General features: G+C 38.3%; 1 long non-coding RNA gene across 2 annotated transcripts in view; it reads left to right on the top strand.

Annotated features, from left to right (window-relative positions):
• Positions 1 to 20,268, top strand: part of LOC134477923 (uncharacterized) — a 203,204-nt gene that overhangs the window by 68,644 nt on the left and 114,292 nt on the right. For both annotated transcript variants that reach the window (XR_010050238.1, XR_010050237.1), the window contains one exon: positions 776 to 962. This is a non-coding gene — a long non-coding RNA (uncharacterized LOC134477923). The remainder of the gene's footprint in view (positions 1 to 775; positions 963 to 20,268) is intronic.

Here is a 20,268-nt window from a genome sequence, read left to right as displayed (position 1 = left end):
TCATAATCCAGATGACCATCCCCTTCCATTTAGTACCGCTGGGCTGGGTTAAATGTCTCAAGTGTTTACCCTTTATGACCAGTGTCGTGGGTCTGTTCTCAGTCAAACTGGCCCGCTCATGACATGTTTGCCTGTAGGATTTTTCTTGCAGTAAAGTAACCATTATTATCAGATTTTAACCTGAATGGCAGATTAGGACAGTGGCTTTAGCATCAGCGGTGGAGAATGCTTGTTTTACAGCACCTTGTATCCGACACATAGTGTTTGTGGAAAGAGTTTGATGCATAGTAAATACACTGTAATTTAAAAATCTACTACAGCTTACCTGGCAGAGTTGGGTACTTCAAAAGGATCCCCCGTTGCTCAAAAACAGGTTATTAGGGAGGGATTTTAGGCTAATTGTAAAAGATTGAACTGATAATAAAGTAATCACTTTTGAAAAATAAGGCAACATTCACATGATATGTAATTAACAATGCTGTCTATTTGAAATGTACACTCAGTGATTTCCAGTAAATGAAGTGATCATTTTTAAAAGATTAGTGTGCAAGGATTCTAGGGAGATGGGGAATAAAATTAACCACCTGACATTTTTTGGTTATGAACCTAAGAAACATTAAATAAGCACATTATTGACGTACCAGAATGTTCCTTTGTTTTTCCACAATGCAATCTTCAAATGAGTAATAATATATTTTTAGTTTGCTGAAGGCATCAATTATTAACTATTAGAATAAATATCATAAAGGCATTTCCCATTTTAATTTTTTTTTAGTAGAAAATAGAAGATAAAACTTTGGATTGTCCGAAAGTAGATCCTCGTACCTGGTGATTCTCAGAGGTGAAAACATGTTCCCACAGAGATAAATACAATTCCGCTGAAGATCTTTTGGATTACAAGCTGTCTGCAGCAGGCTCCCAGCTTCTCTGCCCAAGATTTTCACTTATCCTCCTGGTATGTGGTGAGTAACAACAGCCCCCTGCCCAGCTCAGACCAAATAGAGAAAGATAACCGCTGCTCTTAACAAGAAGACATTGGCTGTGAGGTACATAGAAACCTTTTTGAGTCCCAATCAGAATTTACAATAACTTTTCAGGAGTTAATGAGTTAACTGTGAAGGAAAAGGTCTAGTAAGTACCCGAACACAGTTAACATGTTGTTTAACCTAGTTACGAGCCTCACTCATTCAAAAGCATGTTGGTAGTAGCATTTACATAGAAAGAATTCTTTTTCTTTTATTAAAAGAGAACAATTATCATCTCTGCTTGGCCATCCTTTTTATATTACATCTGTGTTTTCTTAAGCTGTTGAAATAAAGGAGAATTTGATGAATAATTGGTACTTGATAAATTATAATAATATTTTTGAGGATTATCAAAATTTGATAAATTTGAGACATGGAGGGTTAAGCCAATTGGAATTAATTTGCAGGACTTCTTAGATACTTTACTTGGCTCCTGGTAGCCCAAGATGAGCTGAGTTTGCCATTTCATGGTTTTGATTCTGTTTTTCTTTTAGCCAGTCATATTGCAGAGTATCTTTTTCATCTTTGTATTTTCTAAATACATTGCCTGTTATCTGTTACCTATATTCCTGTTGGGATTTTGTCTGTATTTCACGTCTCTTTCCGCTGTCCAGGTTGTAAATGGCTTCATTCTGTCTGTATTTACTCCTAACTTTTATGGTGTCTTTATTGAAGCATAAATGTAGATTTTTTTGAATATTCACATGGCAGTTGTTCTTGTAATTTCTGGGGTTTGTTGTATTTTAGAGAAGGCTGCACTATTGCCAGATAATAAAGATGTTTTTCTATATATTTTTCTGACAACTGTATTGTATTTAAAATATCTATGTCAGTAGAGCTTTCTACAGTCATGAAAATACTCTGACTTTGTGTTTCCACTGGTCATACTGGCCACGTGCGCCTATTGAACACTTCAAATGTAGCAGAAAAGCTGAACTGTCAGTGTAATTACTTAAATTTTAATTTGAATAGACATATGTGGGTAGTGGATTCATATTGAACAACACAGATATTTAATCTCACCAAAATTTGTTATTATATGCATTGTGGGGTGGTGATTTTTCCTACCTGAATGGCCAGTTTTCATAACACAGCTTTTTGAACTATTCTTACATTTCTAATGATTTTAAAAGTCATTTATATCATACACCAAATTCTCATGTACTTGTAAGTATATCTGGACTCCAGTCTATTTCAGTGATCTAGTCATCTGTCTTTGGCAAAACGTCATATTTTTAAGTAGCTCCTTAATTAGCTGATAAGGCATTTCCTTTGTCAGTGTCTTTCTTTTTCAAAATTTGTTTCCTCCTTTTGCATATTTTCTTTTCCAAGTGAAGTATGCAAGAAGCTTGCCAAATTCCATAAAAATATTGTTACAATTTTCATAGGAATTTTTATGAATTTAGGGGTTGGCACAGGGGGATGGCGCAGTGGAGCTGCTCATAGCATGGCAGAAAGGAAGCAGAGAGAACGTGGAGGATCTGGGGAGGGAGATACAACCCTCCAAGCCACCTGCAGGCATCCAGCTCTTCCAGCCAGGCTTTGCCTCCTAACACTACATTTAGGTATAAACTCACCAGTGGGCAAATCCACCAGTGACCATCACACCCCCATGCTCCAGTTGCCCCCCAAAGCCCCACCTATGAGTGCTTGAGGCTTGGGGGGCAGATATCAACCAAGGTATTGGTCTTGATGAGAGTATTTTTAAACTCTGCTGACTTTGAGTTGGTACAGTTTCATACAAGATCTTTGTATTTTTGTTCACTAGGGAGGATCACTGATAGTTCTATTTTGTGTTTTAGTTCAGTATCTTTTTTTTTTTTAAAGTAAGATGACACTTGTCTCTTCAGATAAATTGAAGAGGAGCTTTCTGCCTGTTTTCCTGTGCCCCTGGAAAACCATTTATATTATAGTCTTTTTGTTAGGTATTTTGTAAAATTTGTGTGTACAGATTGTTTGGGTTTGGTAAAAGCTTATGCTCTGTAAATACATTTTCTGTCTGTGGAGATTGATTTACTCATGTCTTCTTGATTTAATTTTGGTAATTTATATCTCTCTAGAAAATCCTTTTAATTTATATTTCACAATTAGAGGTGTATAATGTCTTTTAATTTCTAATAATGTTTGAGTCTTATCTATTTTTGCTCACAAAAGTTCTATTACTTTGCCTATTTAAGGAAAACTTTGGTTTTAATTTTATTTATTTTTTCTTTCTCTTTATTAATCTTTTACATGAGCTTAATTCATCCATATTTGGGCAAACTTGTAAAAAGCACTGTCAACACTTTGAATGCTTAGGTTTTTTTTATATTTTGTCTTATTTTTAATGATCATATTTATATATAAAAAGCATTTATGTTGTAGCCCAAAGATTTTTTTATTTTATTTAAGGGAGAAAAAAAAAACCCAAAACAGTATAAGGGTACAAGTAATACAGAATTTAAAAAAAAACAGTAAGAAATCACTAGTTAATAGATTACATATTGTCATCTTACGAATAGTTGTTCAAATTACAGGATTAAAGCATACAAAGTGGACATTCAAACTGAGACTGCAAACAGTTGTGTTCAATGATCCAACAAAAACTTAGTAACATGATCATCTATCTTAACACAGTAAACACACTTGCAGTTGTATCCTTTAGAGCACTTTTTTTTCTTCTCTTTTTTACAGCAACATTTATACATTTTGGGTTTAATTACTCCCATAGTTTTTATTACTTTTTTGGGGGGAACAGAATAAAACCAAATATGACAAAACATAGCAGTCAGTCAAAACAAAGGATGGACAAAGTGCATGATGTAAAAACAGAATACAAGGTAATCAACAATGGTTACCATAATGCCTCTTGCTACCTTAAAAAGAGTTGCCTATATCATTAGGTATAGTAAAATTGAATAAAACAGTACAGTGCAAGACCAACAAAACCGAAACATTGGAGACATTACAGGACTTCAAAAGAAGATAATAGTCAAACCAGAATGGGCATCATAGTGAATCTTATTGCTTCAAAGTAGTTGCCTATACCCTCAAACTTGATACTATCAAACAGAACACAACAGAGTAAAATCAGTCAAAACAAGATGGTGGGAGCAATACAGGGCTTCAAATCAAGTTAATAGGAAATCAAAACAGTTACTATAATATATCCTGCTAATTTTTTTATTTTTTCCCTTAATTAAAAAAAAATAAATAATTTTTTTTAAGAAGGAGGAGATTGAGATAAAGAGGACATAACAAGATAACAATACAGGTCAAAGCATAACAATTTCAGCAACCTAGTGCTTCACCACAAGATAACCCGACTTAATAGTAGTTACCATAGTGTCTCCTTCCTTGAAATATTTGAGTATAACATCATATACTATGGCATCAAACATATCAAGGCAGTGTGAAACCATTCAAGAGGATGAAAGTATTACAGGGTATTTAGAACCAGCTAACGGAAATTGAAAAATGGTTTCTATATTACCTCTTTGCCTATAAAATTTTTTGTTTATATTATCACATATAATAAAATCCAGTAAGATACAACATGATAAAACCAATGGAGACAGAAGAACAAAAGCTTGATGGGACTTCAAAATGAGATGATATTAAATCAGCACTAGCTAATATGATGTCTTGTTTTCTTCAAAATAGCTGTTCATATCATCACAGGCAATAATATCAAACAGCCCAGAATAAAGTCATTCCAATTAATGAGTGAAAACTTTATAAGGCTTCAAAGCCACATAATGGGGAATCATGATTACCACATACTTTTATATATTTGAATTATTTCTTATAATAGGGAAACTTCGGTATTCATACATGTGAGTTTGATTTATTTCACTTCTGAGTATGGTCTCAAGCTGCGTCCATTTATTTATAAATATCTCAATGTGATCATTCTTTATAGCTGAGTAGTACTCCATTGTATAAAAATGCCACAGCTTTTTTATCCATTCCTCAGTTGATGGACACTTAGGTTGTTTCCAAGATCTGGCAATTACAAATTGTGCTGCTATAAACATGGGTGCACATATATATATCATTGTGGTATGATGTTTTCAGTTCTTCTGTGAATATGCCTAGAAGTGGAATAGCTGGAACAAATGGGACTTCCAATCCCAGCTTTTTGAGAAATCTCCAGACTGACCTCCACAATGGTTGCACCAGTCTACACTCCCACCAACAGTGCAGGAGAGTTCCTTTTTCCCCACAGCCTCTCCAGCATTTGTTGTTGATGGTTTTCTTGATCCTGGCCATTCTTTCAGGAGTGAGATGGAATCTCAGTATGGTTTTAATTTGCATTTCTCTAATCAGTAATGATGAACATTTTTCATGTATTTATTTGCCATTTATATTTCTTCATCTGAGAATTGTGTATTCATCTCAGATACCCATTTTTGGGTTGGGTATTTGAATTTTGGGAGTCTGATTTTTTTTTAATTCTTTATATGTTTTAGACAGAAGTCCTTTGTCTGAGGGACAGTTCACTAAGATTTTTTCCCAGTTTGTGGGTTTTCTTTTCACTATGCTGGAGATTTCTTTTGACATGCAGAAACTTTTTAATAAGACGTGATCCCAGTTATTGATTCTGGGAAGTATTTCCCATGCGGTTTGAGTCCTGTTCATGAATTCTCTACCTACGCCTATGTCTTCAAGGTTTTTACCCAATTTGTCTTCCAACAGATTTAGTGTTTCTGCTTTAATATTCAGATCTTTGATCCATGTATATTTTAATTTAGTACATGGTGCTAGACATGGGTTTAGTTTTAGTTTTTTTGGCATATGGAGAGCCAGTTTTTCCAACACCATTTATTAAAGAGACTGTCGTTCTTCCAGTGAACATGTTTGGCCCCTTTATCAAAGATAAGGTGGTTGAGTGTGTTTGTAGTTGTGGTTGTATCTTCTAATCCATTCCATTGATCTTCAGCTCTGTTTTGATTCTGGTACCATGTTGATTTTACTACGGTTGTAGTATAACTTCAGGTCAGGGATTGTGATGCCTCCTGCCTTGCCTTTGTTGCTTAGGACTGTCTTTGCTATTCTAGGTCTCTTCTCACTCCAGATGCATTTTAGATCTATGAGGTATGTTGATGGTATTTTTATTGTGTAGACCAAAGATTTTAATGTCTTATTGCCTGCATTATATATTTTTGATTAGTCTGTAGTTTCCATTTTGATTTCTTTTCTTGTATAACAATTACTTAGAAGAGTGTTTTTAAATTTCCAAACAGCACAGATACATAATATTAAATGTTATTTCTTACATTAATTTTAACTTTACTATGTAGAGAATCTATACTCAACATATTTTTTGATTGATAACAGTTAATGAGATTTACACTTGTATCTTGATGATTAATTTTTTTCAGTAAGTATATCTGAAGACATTTGCCATCTTCCTAGTTTTAAACTTTTTCTGATGGTTGGTTTATGTATGTCTCTTATAAGCAATATATCACTGAATTTTATTTATGAAAATATCTGTGTTGTAATTATAAAACATTAACATATAAGGCTGATAAAAGATTAATATTTAAAAACCATTAAGATCTACAAATCAAAGGAAAAAAGGCCAACAGACCAATATAAAATGTACAAAAGTAAGGAATTTATAAAGCGATATAATCAGTGGCCAATAAAAATGGGGAACAAAACTCAACCACATTAATATTCAGTAAATGCATGTTAAAATAACAATAGAATGATCTCTTGCAATCATCTTTTGCATCTTTTTTATCCAGTAAGAAGGACAGAAAAGTATTGCATTCTCAAATGTCTAAATATAAATGAGCAGAACTTTTTATAGGATATGACTTCTTTTGCTAGATAAGGATAACTTTCTTAACATGTTAAAGATAATCTGAAGGACTTTGGTTGCCTGAAGACTGGTCAGTGTATATCCTAAACCATTTGTCTTGATGAGGCTAATGGTTGGGCAGAGAACACTAATTACAATTAGTGTAATTGTTCAACTTAAACAGATGTCCACTCTGGACTCATCCACTGAGATGGCTTGCACAAGTAAGACTGTGTTTTCCAAAGCCCCCAGAGAGACTGGGAGAAGAAAGCAAGGGACTTGATCTCAGGAAAACATAGAAGAAGTTGCTAGGCAGATGGTCTCAGATGCCCACCAAATTGTATTTTGCCACATGTAGTATGAAGAAAATAATACATCAGCTATAGAAATACACAAATTTCACTCTCCACCTTTTTCCCATAAACATACCCATTTGGACAGCACGCTTGCTTGGGGGCAAATCAAGCCAGATAAACGGGCCAATGTACGCAGTATGTCTCTCAGTCCTTAAATGACTGGATAAAGATAAAAAACTGGAGGTGCTAATTACACCTGAAACCAGCAGGTTAAATGGAAGAACAGGCAGGAACTCTTGAAAGAGAACTGATTTAGTCTTCATAATGGAGTTCTAAGTTCTTCAAAAGAAAACTTTTCAAAGGACAGCTTTGCAGCTGGGGCCTTGGGCAGCACTATAGTGCAAGGGACTTCAGAGTACTCACTCATCAGACTTCCCACTCAGACCTGTGTGGTGTGTTTTGCAATTTGGCTGGGATGGCCATACTTTTCTTAATAAGCACTCCTGTGAAGCAAACCTTTACTCATGCGGAATAACAGGCAAAGGAGAATCAGAGACTATGTAATTTGAAGCTGCAAGGAAGGGCGGGAAGAGGAATGTTCTTTTTTAGTTAACAACCTGAATTATGGAAGATACTTAAATACATGTAATTTTATAAATCTTAAGTACATGCTCTGAACTAAGATACAAATAGATCTCAGTAAGAAAAACAAGGCGAGGGAGGATGACAATTTACCTGGACTTCACATCACAAAAGAGATGGCATAGTGTGATGAGAGATGCCAGCAGCCTCAGGAATTTTAACTAGTCGTGTATGCCTCCTTGGGAAATGCATACTTTTGTCATTTACGCATACCGCAGTGTAATTATTTGGTTTGCTGTGCTTCACCTATTGGTATACCAACTCTGAGAAAAGGTACATGCCATTCACTTTTGTAATTGCCTTGCCCAGAGCTCTAATTAGTTCCCAAATGATACTTGGTGTTCAATAAAAGTTTGCTGAAAGATTGAGTGAATAATTGGATGAAGAAGATTTACATAGACTGATCAAAATTCATCATGCCTCTGCCCCCAAATGTTCCAGTGAAACTAGTTACGACAGTCATCTGAAGTGGCTTCATTTAGCACTACCTCAGGGTTATAGTATCTGATTTAGTGAAAACCTTTCTGGGTTTACTCACCAGCAAGGGAGTTCCCATGACAAGACTGGGACAGTCCTAATTTATGCTGTTGTTACACTGTGATTATTATTAGTATCTCATTTCATGGTTTGGAAAGTGAATTGTGTGGTCACTTTCTTTGCAGCATCTTTCAAAAGCCTGTGTTCCTAAACCTGTATGTTCTAGATGTGCAACATTTTGTTGAATTAGAACAGTTCTTTTTTCAATCAGGGAGAACCCTCTTCCTGGGCAGCTCTATAAAAACACTGTCAATCTGTAGGATTATTTAATTTTACAGCTTTAGGAGGTGACAACCGTGGCTTCCTCAGCTGATTAGGATGCTTTAGACTTCAGCGAGACTCCAAGGGACCATCTTGGTACAGTTTTATAAATCTGAGCCACTATGTGGTTGCTTGACATTTGACTCATTTAAAAAGGAGGAAATGTCACAATTCTTTGAGACTTTTTGTTTGTTTGATTGTTTTGTTTTGGAACAGGATGTTGCTATGTAGTTCAGGCTGGCTTTGAACTCTTTATGGAGCCCAGGATGTCTTCAAACTCATAATCCTCCTGCGTCGGCCTTCCAAATGCACCACCATGCCCCACTTCTCTGAGACTTTAGATAAGAAATTCTCCCATTCTGGAAAAATCCACCATGAATGGAGCTATCATAAAAATGGTGAAGGCAGTGGAAACTTCGCAGGACTTCAGCTACTAATGTTAGGTGTGTGGTAAAGGTGGGTTGGAGACCTGGGGAAGATGGCTGTTCTGTTCCTTACCTGACCTGTTCCACTTATCTGTCCTTCTTCTCGACCCTTACCCTGTCATTCAGGTTGTCCCTACTCTGTCAGCACTATGTTCTTATTAACTCGAGTCATAAAAGTAGGTACTACATCAGATATTATTCCAACATGTGTTTGCCAAGCATTTTTCATATCACAAAACTAGAAATTAGTATCAATTATTTGAAAGATCTCTGCATTCTAAAAAAATGTGATAAATGCATAGGCTTCTCCTGAAGTTGTACTATGAGAAAGGCCATAGTGATTATTTATACAAAGTGTCATGAAAAGATGGAGGCAAGAGGGGCTGATTAGCAGTGAAACTCAAGACATGCAGTCAGATATCCAAGAACAAGTGGCTTGAGAAAGAGGCTCTGTCTAGAGCTTGGAAATGTTAAGTTATTGACAGAGGCGGTAGCTGGAGTCTACCAGAAGGGCATGCAGAAGAGCCAGAGTTTTAAAATGAAAACTTGGCCCATTATTTGGAGTACAATTCAGCTCTAGTAAGAAACCCCGAGGAGCTCTTTTTTGCTTTTCCTTTTGAATTGTCTTTTTGTTTTTGAGAGTCTAGCTATGTAGAGCAGGCTGGACCTGAACTCACTAGGTAGCCCAGGCTAGCTTTGAACTCCTGGTGATCCCTCTGCCTCAGCCCCTAAGTACTGGGATTACAGATGGGTGGCACCTCGCCTGGCTTTGAACTACCTCGAATATGGTTATATTAATTCATTGCTGTTAGAAGTATATATACTTCATATCTTGTGTCACCAAATACATAGTAACTCAAACCTTCTTTAATTAGGCTAAACATTTCTATTAAGGGTGAAAATGGATTTATTTTATTATAAAGTGGTAATGTTTTTTAAGTGAAAATACAACATCAATCTATGGATTTATCAGTATGTATCTATTTGGAATGATGGAAAATGTTGCATTCCTAAAATGAAATCACAGGGAGAAAAATACTGACAGTGAGAGAAAAAGATTTGTCATACAAATGAATACATGAGGGAATAGGTCCAAAATTCCTGTTGTTTTATAGAAGTCTCTCTGTCAAGGTATGCAAAATAAGACAATCTATAGTATATTTTAGAAATGACTCTAGGGCTCTAATCCTGATTGTAGACAGACAGTCAAAGAATACTTAGTGCCCCTTCTCATGTCTGCCCTTAAGGAACAGAATAAGAATGATACTGAGTTTTATACCCCATCCCTTTCAAAGACCCAACTCACTTAATAGTTCTTCAGTCCTGTAAGTACCATTGGATTCCTGCTCTACTGCCAGGGATCGTGAAATTTGCTGGTGGCAGATTAGAGTCATTAGTTAAGCAAAATGCCACAGAAAGACAGTGATACAACTGGGAGTGGTACTCAAGATGATTTCCAAGATTTTTCTTAAATGATATTTTGTGCATCAAATTAGAGGAATGATTTGCTTGAAGGAGACTTGAAGGAGAAAATAATTGGGAGAAGATACATGTGTTTATGTGCTGAGTAGGAGCTAGGTGCAGAAAACACATTTTGAAATTTCAGATAGTTATGCCATTATAGGGGATCAGAGACTTGAAAATCTGATAATACTACAAATAAAATAGTAATAACTAAGCTGGCCAAGGCGGTGTGTATCTGTAATCTAAGCTTTCTATGGGGAAAAGGTAGAAGGCCTGAAAGTTTGAGCCTAGTCTGAGTAATTTAGTGACTTAGTGAGATCCTGTTTCAAGGAAGTAAATCAAAACAAATAAATTGCACACATGCACATGTGCGTGCACACACACACATGCGCATGTGCACACATACACACACACACTCTGATCTGGGCACACACTTCTATGTGTAGATCTTCAGTTTAATCCCCAGAACCACAAATACACAAAAAAGTAAGAACTAGAACAATGTTAATAGTCATATTGATCAGCTTTCTGCCTCTGTGACAAAAGGCCTCAAAGATTTATTTTGGCTCTTAGTTTCAGTCCATATTCTGCTAGCTCCACTGCTTCTGGGCTTTTGTTATGGCAGAACATCATGGTGGAAAGATATAGAGCAGAAAAGCTGCTCACCTTGAATTTGTTGAGAAGCGAAGACAGAGGACAGCAGGGGCCAGGGAAAAGAGATAGTCCCAAGGGCAGGCTTTCAGTTACCTGCTTCCTTCAATCATGTCTTACCTTCTAGGCTTCCATCAGCTCCCGATAATGCCATCACGTTATGAATCCATCAATAAGTGAATCCATTGATGAGGTCAGTGAGGAGGCCAAGAGGATGAAAAAAGAAGTAAGATGTGTTATATCCATGTATTAACTCCCTAGAAAGAAGTAAATATTATTTGCTACAAATACATACTAATAAAGAAAATGATCTGAAAAATTCATCAAAAGAGTTATGTAAAAAACACCCATAAGTCACAGATGAAATTAAAGAAGAGGTTAAACATGATCTACAATGAAATGATATTGCTGATCCAACATACTAGCGCTTATGGGGCATAATGAAAGCACTCCTACAAAGAAAATTGGTACCAGTGAATGCTCACATCAGGAAAACTGAGCAAGCTTAAATAAACAAGCTAACATTGAAACTTAAACTTCTAGGAAAAGAAGAACAAGTCAAGCCCAAAATCTTGTACAAGGGAGGAAATTATAAAGATTAGAACAGAAATTACTGGGATGGAAACTGATAAAAAGAATCAATGAATGGAAGAGTCAGTTCTCTGAAAGGTTAAATAAAATTGATAATCTCTTAGCCAACCTTATTTTTTAAAAAAAGGAGTGAAAGATTCAAATCTATGCAATTAGGAATGAAAAGGTTGAAATGACAGTGGGTCCTGCAGAAATCCAGATGATCATGAATGCCTGCTCTGAAAACTTTTGTTCTAATAAAATATAAAACATGTAAGAAATGGACAGATTCCTAGTTACATGTGAATTATCAATGCTGAGTCAAGACAATGTAAAAATGTTAAATAAATCAAATTGTCAATGAAATTGAAGATGTAATTAAAAACCTACCAACAAAGCAAAGCCTAGGCTCTGATGGATTCACTGCTGAATTCTACAAAAAATTTAGAGAAGACCTAATACTGCTACTTTTCAAACTCTTTAGTGAAATTTAAAGAGAAGCAATACTCCTAAATTCATTCCTGGAAGCAAGCATTACCCTGAGACCTAAACCAGAGAAAGATCCAACAAAAAGAGCAAGACCTACAGGCCAGTTTCCCTAATGAACATAAATGCAAAAATTCTCAACAAAATGCTGGCAAACAGAATGCAGCAAATCATTAAGAAGATTATACAACATGATCAAGTAGGATTCATTCTAGGGATGCACAGATGGTTCAACATACACAGATCAATAAATGTAATACACTATCAATAGAGCCAAAGACAAAAACCATACAATGATCTCAATAGATGCAGAAAAATCATTTGACAAAGTCCAACACCCATTAATGATAAAAACCCTACAGAAAATTGGAATATGTGGCCTTTATCTCAATCTGATAAAAGCCATCTATGACAAATCAACAGCAAAAGTAAGTGATTAACAACTGAAAGCCTTTACTCTAAAATCAGGAACAAGACAGGGATGTCCACTGTCACTGCTCCTAATTAGTATAGTTCTGGAAACATTAGCCAGAGCAATAAGACAAGAGAAAGAAAGAAAATGAATAAAGATGGGAAAGGAAGAATTTAAATTATCATTATTTGTAAATGACATGGTACTCTATAGAGAGGACCTCAAGAACTCCACTAAAACACTTCTAGATTTAGTAACCAAATTCAGCAGCATATCTGGATACAGTCAACACTCTAAAATCAATAACATTCCTGTATACAAATACACATTCATTGAGAGAGAAATTAGAGAAAAATCCTTTTCGCCATAGCAGAAAGAAAGAAAGAAAGAGGAATGAACAAAGGAAATAAGAGTTCATTACATTGAAAGCTACAGTAATCTGAAAAAGGATATTGAAGAGGATATCAGAAGGTGGAAAGATATCATTTTCTTTTATAGGAAGAACCAACAGAGTGAAAATGGCCATACTCCAAACATAGTTATACAGATTTAATTCAATCTTGATCAAAATATCAATAGTGTATCTCACAGAATTAGAGGACACATCCTAAAACTTCAGAAGAAAACTAAAATAGCAATAACATTTCTTAGCAATGAAGGTAAGCTGGGGGGGTATTACAATCCCTGACTTGAAATTATACTACAAAGCTACTGTGATAAAAAACAGCATGGTACTGGCAGTAAAATAGACCTGAGGATCTATGGAACAGATCAGAAGATGGAGAAACACTCAGCCACTTGTCTTTGACAAAAAAAGCCAAACACCTTCACTGAAAGAATGATAATTCCTTTAATAAATGGTACTGGAAAAAATTGAGTCTGCTGAAGATTAAAACTTGACCCATGTTTATCACTAGATAGTAAACTAAAGTAAAAAAGTTGGAGTATGATAACAGAAACACTAAATAAGCTGGAAGAGAGAATAGGTAAAACTCTCATATCTGTAGGCAAAACTTTATGAACAAAATCCTGATTGCACAGGTAATATTACAAAGAATCAACAAGTATAATCTCATCTTATTAAAAGCTTTTGTACAGCAAAAGAAATCATCCAGAGTGAAGAGACAACTCACAGAGTAGAAATTTTTTTCAGCTGTTCCTCAAAGAGCTGATATCTAGAATAAAGAACTCAAAATATCAGGACCCCCTCCCCCCAATTTAAAGAACTAATAAAAAAATGGCCATCTGAAATGAATACTTCTCAGATGAAGAAGAAGTAGCAGGTAAATATATGAAAAATTCTTCAATCCTACTGGTCATTCAAGAGATGTAAATTAAAACAGCACTGAGATTCCATCTCACTCCAAAAAGAATGGCAGTTATCAACAAATCAACCAATGACAAATACTGGCAGGGCTGTGGGGATAAAGGAACCCTTCTCCACTGTCGAGGGTAGCCTGGTGTAACCACTGTGGAAATAAGTGTGGAGATTTCTTAAAAACTAAATCTATAAGCTCCATTTGACCCAGATCTTCCTCTTCTTAGTATCTTCCTGAAAAAATTAAAATATCATATCACAGTGATAAATGCAGAGGCAAAATTTGTAACAGCTAAATCTTGGAAGAACCCAAATGCCCATCCACAGATGAATGGGTACAGAAGATGTGGGTGGCTTTTTATACAATGGAGTACTGCTCTGCCATAAAAACAGAAAAACTTGAGACATACCTAGGTACATGGATGTACCTGGAGACCATACTCCTAAGTGACATAAATCAAAAATGTATGCGTAAATACCACATTGTTTCTCTGGAGTGAGATACCAAAGTATAAATGAGAACCAAATGTATACTAGATATTATCAAATAGGAAGAGAATGCTCAAGTGGGAGGGGGAACTTGGGAGGGGGAGCTGAAAGAAAGGAAAAGAAAAGAAAAAAATGAGAAAGGAAGAAAAAAATGGAAACAAAGGTTTTGTAAATAAAAGGAGCAATGGGTTGAAGGAAGGATGGGGAATGGGAGAAGTAATAAAAATTAAGATGTATCAGGTATAGGTGCAAATTCCAGAATGTACCAGTAAACTTAATAAAAGAAAATCAAAGGCAACAATCGCAAGAATGCACTTGGTTATGTAATTCTGTTCTGTTTAAAATAATTCCTTGGATCAGGTTTTTCTTACAGTATCATAAAAATGACAATTGGATTATTAGAAAATTTTGATACTAAATTTTTAAAGGAAAGTAATCAATATATACATTTTACGTACTTTTCATCTCTTGCAGCTACATTTGGCTGGCTGAAGGATGGCAGAAAAAAACACATTCTTAGTTAAAGGTGAGACCTTCTCTGCATCACTTGGTCTTGGTTTCAGCCAGACTTGTGCTGTTTCTCACCTGTCCTGGCCTGGACTCCCCTGTGCAGGAGCGAGACCTCTCTGAGGTCTGCAACAACCCAAGTATTCAGGAAAGTGCTGTAATTCAGCTTGATGTTTACCTGGGGATTGGAGAAGATATCTGATTTCAAAAGTCTTCTGAGTATTTGAAACTTGGTAGTATATTTAAAATTGAGTCCTGTGGACTCTTAGGCATGTTTTTGTTTCTTTTTATGCTTTTGGAAGGGGAAAAAAAGCCATGCAGTAGATCTTCCTTTCCATCTTAAAGAGGAATGAAGAAGTCTGTGCTTCTGCAGGCTTCTTTATGTACAGCTGGGGGTCAGTGACATGTTGGAGGCACAGGAGAAAACACCTGGGGTAGCCAGTGTTCACTGGGCTTTGTGCAGACACAGGCATCAATGATGGAGCTTGCGCTATGCAGGTGTCTGTGTAGAGGTCAGTATGTGCAGAGAGAAACACTGAGTGGGAAGCTGAGGCCTTGGGCTGGAACCTGGCTCCATCACCTAGCAGGAGGATGGTGATGCACAGAGATCTGTGGTCTCGGCCCTCACGTTTTTGATGAGGAAGCAGAGTGTCTGGTTCAGTGATAGTCACAGTATTGTTGGAGATGATGCAAGTACTTTTAGATGGTGCAGTGATAAATTAGTATGTTATTCATGCCACAAATAGTAACAGACATTTTTTTTTTTGTACTGGGACTTGAACTCATGACCTTGTGCTTGCCAGCTAGGCACTTCCCACTGGCCCCGTAACAGACATTTTAAACACTCATTCTGCCAGTATCTTCTGAGTAACTTCTGCGTGCTAGGAAAGGTTCTAGGCACTGGTGACCCAGGAGTGAATGAGTTAGACAATGTAATGGGGAAGAGAGACTGAAAAAGAGTAAATAACAAATATATATAATTTTATACATTATATATGTTATGTAAATAAATTGTTGTATAAAGTAACTATCACCCTGATATGTAGTAGCTTATCTTAACAAGCGTTTCTATTTAAGTCAGCTTCGGAGGGTCAGGAACCCGTGTGAGGCTCCGTCTTCTCGTAGGTACAACGTTGTGGCGGCTGCAATTGTCTCAGCACTGCTGGGCTGCAGGGTCACCTCCAGCTCATGAATGGCTTCAGGCAGGAGGGTTTGATTCTTTGCAATGGGGTCTCTCCTTGCGATGCTGCACAAGGCATCTGGTTTTTCATGGAAAGAATTATCCAAAAGTGTGAGAAGGAAAGAGATCCAGCAAGATGCAAGCAGCAGTGTCTTTGTCACCTGGCTCAGAAGGGGTGTGTCATCACTCTTGCTGTAGTTTGTAGGTTATACAGACCACCCTGGCAGTGTGGAGAGGAGAAGGGGACCACCAGGATGCTCTTAGGGGCTGCCAGTCACAGTACTGTAATATGGGTGCTCATGAATCCTGCCAAAGCAGTCTAGCGCTGTGATAAAGAGTGGCTAAGGGAAACAGCCCACGAAAGTGAACTTACACTGGATTTAAGAGCAGAGGTGGAGCCAGCCACGCGGAGACCCAGGGCAGAGCATTCAGACCTGGCAGAGGCCCTTCCCCAAACGCAGTATAAAGGGTCCAAGATGCAAGGGGTTAGTGCTTTCTAGGAATTGTTAAGAGGACAGGGTGGGCAGTGATGAGGGACAGACAGTGTCTTGAGAGCCACTGGAGGGCCAGGCAGAGAACGGCACGCAATCATACTGACAATTTGCACTGTTTCGAAGGAAAGCAAAAGCTAGATTGCGATTAGGTATGACCTGCCTTTTTAAAGATCCTTCTGCCCCCTTTTGGAGACAGGATAGAAGGAGAGCAGAGATGGAAAGAGGGAGACCAGGGGGCCGGCTGTTTTAGGAGTCCACACTCCAGGTGAGAGAAGATTGGTGAGAGTGAGATAAAGGATAGGTGACAAATTAGACCTGAGTTTTGGAAGAGGGACTTTCAAGATGTGCTGATGATTTTGAAATTATTTCTTGTGTGAGTGTGAGGGTGTGTCTGGGAAGGGCAGGGCCAAGTATAACTCCCAAGTTTCTATTGGTGGCATTTGCTCAGATGGAGAGCAGTGAGTTGAAAGGGTTTGGCTGGAGGCGGGGTTAGTGGACTAGGGGATAGAGAAATGCCGGGGCACCTTTTGGACCATGGTACCCTTCAAGTAGCTATAAAATCAGAGTAACACATCCAGATGATGGATGTGAAGTTGGGAATTGTGAACATAGATATGTTTTCAAAGCCATGCAGTGAGAGTGAGATGTCAGTAGAGTTCCCATAAATTAGCAAAGATCCCTAGCTATCATGAATTTCTTCTGGGCATAAGTAGATGACTTCAGCCATGAGCACCATCACCCATTCCTTCTAGGAGTACCAAGAATATGCACCGAAGAAAGGACAAAATAAAGAAGAGTGTGATCCGTCACCATAGCAGATGGAAGAGTGAATGGCACATGAGGAGGAGGAGACAGGACGGGGAGGGCATCTTCTGCCAGAATTTTTGCTGCAAAGAGACACAGAATGTGAGAGCAAGGTGTGTATGTGTGTGTGTCAGGATGCACGCATCTTGCTAAAAATGACAGAGAGAGGCCCTTGATGAATGAGAAAGAGAAAGAGAAACAGAAACAGAAAAAGAGAGAGAAAGAAAGAGAGAGAGAGAGACAGAGACAGAGAGAGAGAGAGAGAGAGAGAGACAGACAGAGACAGAGAGACAGAGACACAGAGAGTCAGAGACAGAGAGACAGAGACAGAGAGAGAGAGACAGAGAGGGTCACCCCCAACAGGGACAATTTAAAACCTGATTTTTTTTGCAGGGTGATGGAAGATATAGTGGTTCTTCCTTCTTTCAGTCTGTTGTTGTTGTTTTTTCCTTCCCCAGCAGCCCAAGTTCTTCATTCTCAGACTGACTCATGCCTGGATAGAGGTTTTTAAAATCACCCCAGCTGGGAGTGAAATCTGTCTTCTACACAGCATAAAGTTCCAGTGACTCCTGTGGAAGAGGAAGGGATCGTCTAAACAGAAAGCGAACAGGATTCCCTTGGTTTGCTGTCAGCCGATCCTCATAGCAAAAGGCAAACGAAGCAGTGAACCCCTATAAATGTACAGGAGACCCTCAGGGTCCCGCCCCGTGGCCTGGGCCTTGGCTTCTTCATCGTGTGCTGTGGAAGTGCCAGTCAGGTCCTCAGAAGAATTAGTTTGCGTAGCTTGTTTGACATCCCAATTTTATTCCTCCCCTCCCTGCCTCCTTTATTCCTGTTTCCTCTCTTTCCTTTGATACATGTTCCTGGCACTCAGGGCAAGGATGCAGTGTCAGTGCTGATGGCTGAAGTCATCTATTTATCCCCAAAATAAGCAGGGAATAGGCAAGAGATTACGCAAATTAACATGGATTGTGCATCCAGAAATACTTTGGCCTCGGCAGAGGAAGAGGGCGGCTGCCCTGAGCCCTGACTTTCCCTTGGACAGTCCAGACTTTCCTCTGGTCATCGAGAAGGGTGCTGACTCCTACTGAGGGCCGGGCGCTGAGATAGATGCTTGTCATCTTTTTAATCTCCCCAAAGTTTGCAGAGGTAATTATTACTATGCCTGGGCTAGCATTGAAAAGGATTGTTGCCAAGAATGGTCAAGAAATTTGACTGTTCCTGGATTATATTTGTTTATTTTTACACACCGTATCTGTTTCCATGAAGGATATAAGATGGTGGTAAAGGACGGTGGCAGGGCACCCCGAAAGGTGGGGTGATCTTTGGCTACCTACACAGTCGTCCCTCAGCGCACAAGCCTATCAGTGGTCAGTGAGTTGAATCATGTGGGCCCCTCTCCTCCCTTATGCACCCCACTTCTCTATGCCTTCAAAACAGGTCTGTGTTAAGGAAAGTTGTTTTGCCTCAGGCACAAGGGTGGTTTAAGAAGGGTTTTCTTTCCTTTGCCCCATAATTTCTTCCCAGAGTACTGCCTTGGGTCTTCCTCCTTTGGAGGAAGCTCTCTCTCTTATTAAACCCATTGAGAAAAAGAATCAGGCAAAGTCATTCTCAGAGGGGTGCCAATTACCCTTGGTCTGGTATACAGCCTCATCCAGAGGCATTTTCTTTTTTAAAAGGGGGAAGAAAAAGACTTCAACAAAAGGAATGAAAAGCTTTTAAGGAAGAACTCTGGTAATCAGTGGGCAACTGGGCAATTGAGATACATTTTTCACCTGGGAAAATTTCTTGTGGCTCTAGAGAGCTTTGAGCCTCTCTAGAGAGGAGGCAAGATGGCTGCCATGGGGAAAAGTCAGTGAGCAGAGACAGGGCAGCCTTAGGAAGGTGTCGCCTTTCAGTCTCCTTGGCTTATGTGCTGAGACTTCAGACCTATGGATACATCCTTAGGTTTGGAAGAAGGACAGAAATTTGTTTTACATACATGTTGCAGTCAGGGGAGAACAACTGCATACAGGACATGTAATTTATAGTATTATTTATAATGGTCACCCAAGGAGTCAAACTCAAAAAGAGTGCAGGAAATCTGTCCACAACACTAACGACCTAGAAAATCCAGCCAAGGGCTTGGATCCCATGGCAATAACCTGCGTGAGTTCAGCTGAAAACCTAGAGTCATGGCAATGACTCATGCAGTCCATTTCACAGATCTGCACTGGGAAGGCCCCAAAGTCAGTGGTGGAAGCTAGAAGTCTATGCCAGGGGGGTGAAGGATTTATGCCAGCAGGCTGAGGGATCTGAAATGGAGCCAAGAAGTGACACTCAAGGACCAGGGCTCCCCTGAAAAATGCACAACTGTTCTCAGTGACAATGAGGTCCTGAGCTCCTCTGATAACAGCCCAGTTCATATTGGGAAGCCATCGTGACAAGCTTCTCCTGGAGACTGAGCAGCACACCATCTTCCCCTCTGGAGCCAGGAAGCAATGCTCAAAGTAAGGACCAGAGCTCGCCCCAAGTGAACTGCAGCCACTCTCAGAGACAAGGTCCCAAGCTCCTCCGATGATAACAGCTGAGTTCATATCAGGGGAGCCAGGAAAACAAGCTCCTCCAGGAGAACCAGCAGCTCCAAACAGCAATAACACTTAGTATCCATGCTCAGCATCGTGCTGACTGAGTTCAGCTGGAGTTTAAATTGACCACCAGTGACCAGTCCACTACAGTGCAAGTCACTGATAACTTGGAAGAAAGGGACAGAGTCCTGCAAACAAACAATACTGAACCTTTTTTGTTTTTTGAAGGTAAAATACAATGACTTACACATTTCTTAGTTTCTGGTACTTCTAAGAAAAGACTTAAGATTGCACACTTTGAGGTAAAGGGGTTTGGATAAAGATGGCCAGAGTTTATTTTTTAAAATTT

Source organism: Cavia porcellus, unplaced genomic scaffold, assembly GCF_034190915.1.
Source record: "Cavia porcellus strain 051 isolate PalLab524CR breed Dunkin Hartley unplaced genomic scaffold, mCavPor4.1 scaffold_10, whole genome shotgun sequence".
Classification (NCBI taxonomy): Eukaryota; Metazoa; Chordata; class Mammalia; order Rodentia; family Caviidae; genus Cavia; species Cavia porcellus.
This window is presented reverse-complemented; position numbering and strand designations above follow the sequence as displayed.